Below are 1,869 nucleotides of genomic sequence, written 5' to 3'. Positions count from 1 at the left end.
CGTATTACGGTACCCACTCTCCGACGGCGGCGGAGAGCCCAGCGGGGAGAGACTATGACGGATTGGACCCGGACCTAATGGCTCTCCCTACGTCCGGAGCTCTCGCCACACGTCGGGTTTAAGGCCCGAGTCTGGGTTTAGGGAGACGAAGGGCCGTCCGAGGTGGAGGCCCTGCGAACTCCCAGCCGCGGTCTAGGAAGACCGATCGATGGGTAAACCGACCCTCAGACAGGCGTGGCCGCGGGATGGACCCCCGCGGCCGCCATGTGCGTTCGAAATATCGATGATCTGTGTTCTGCAATTCACATTATTTAACGCAGGTTACCGCGTTCTTCATCGATGCACGAGCCAAGTGATCCACCGCTAAGAGTTGTATGAGGTTTGTGCCCGGCCCGTTACAGGCCGGGCGAAGGAAGCCATTCGAACACGAGACAACGTTTGACAATATTTCAAGCCGGGTGCCTTCCCCCCCGTGGAGGGGGGAAGGTCATTGAACCTGGGCGTCACCACCGGACCGAGGAGTTACGGCCCGGGGGACGATCGCCCGAGTAGGTGCCCGAGACTTACGTGGTTTAGGAGACCGGGTCTAGGCCCCACCGTTCCCGGCGAGGCCCAGGGTTTGGTTCGCTGCGTTACGGGTCCCGGTCTAAGGCATTCAGGCGTGCGCTCAAAGCCAAGCTCTCCACCCCGGAGGGTATGAGCGAGGCCCGGTGGTACGCTCCCAAGTCCCCCGCTTAGGGGAAGGCGCTGGGTAGATCCCACCTAGTCAGGACCGGCGGGCACCGGCCGTCTCCTTCGGGTGTTTAAACGCATCCGGGGTTCGTGAGGCCCCTTCAACTCGCGCACCGGCCTTAGACTATTATACGGTCCGTCTCTGCGAAGCCAACATCGGGGTATTTGCATGCGCTCTTAAGCTCCGCTCCAACCCCGTGAGGGGAAAGAGTTTCGCCCGGCGGTACGCTCCCGTCCACCACCACCCCCTGTGCCGGGGGGATGGGTTCAGGGAGATCCCACCGAGGCCGGCGAGCACCGGCCAACGCCCTGGGGGTGAGTAAGCCCCTTTGACTCGCGCACGCACAATCAAGCCTTCAACGATCAATGGTTGGTTTAACGACCCGGCGGGCGGCTCCGGCGCCACTCTCCCCCCCGCGAACGAGGGGGGCGGACCGGGGTACCTATGCACCTAAGGCGGTCCTCGCATAACCCCGAGTTCCGAAGCCGGCTCGCTACGTCCACCCACCCGGAGGGGGAGAGACTCACGTCGGCCGACGACGAAAGGTACGAGGCTTCTGCGGTCCATACCTTGAAGGTACCCGCCGGGGGAGGTTTGGCCTCTCGAGTCCGACTCGACAACCGGCCGTGGCCAGGTCACCGTTAATGATCCTTCCGCAGGTTCCCCTACGGAAACCTTGTTACGACTTTTACTCCCTCTAGATGCCCAGGTTCGATCGACTTCCCACCTCAACGAGGCAACCCCCCGGTAAAGGGGCACCTCGGAGACGGTCCGAGGACCTCACCAGGCCATCCAATCGGTAGTAGCGACGGGCGGTGTGTACAAAGGGCAGGGACTTAATCGACGCGGGCTGGTGACCCGCGACTACTTGGAATTCCTCGTTCAAGGGGAAAAGTTACAATCCCCTATCCCCAGCGGGGAAGGCGTTCATAGGATTGCCCAGGCCTTTCGGCATAGGATGGATGCACATGCTGAACCAGCCAGTGTAACTCACGTGCGGCCCCGGGCGTCTAAGGGCATCACAGACCTGTTATGGCCCCGAATCTCATACGGCTTTGCCTTGCCCCGGATCGCTCTAAGAAGTTCGGCCACCGACCGACGAACCCCTCGGGCCGCAAGCCCCCACAGGGACCCAA

At 62.2% G+C, this 1,869-nt stretch overlaps 1 non-coding gene across 1 annotated transcript; it reads right to left on the bottom strand.

Moving 5' to 3' along the window:
- Positions 1–218: 218 nt before the first annotated feature.
- LOC136684502 (5.8S ribosomal RNA) lies at positions 219–372 on the bottom strand. Its single transcript, XR_010799687.1, has one exon. It is a non-coding gene; the product is annotated as a 5.8S ribosomal RNA (ribosomal RNA).
- Between the last annotated feature and the right edge of the window lie 1,497 nt (positions 373–1,869).

Source organism: Hoplias malabaricus, unplaced genomic scaffold, assembly GCF_029633855.1.
Source record: "Hoplias malabaricus isolate fHopMal1 unplaced genomic scaffold, fHopMal1.hap1 scaffold_60, whole genome shotgun sequence".
NCBI lineage: Eukaryota > Metazoa > Chordata > Actinopteri > Characiformes > Erythrinidae > Hoplias > Hoplias malabaricus.
This window is presented reverse-complemented; position numbering and strand designations above follow the sequence as displayed.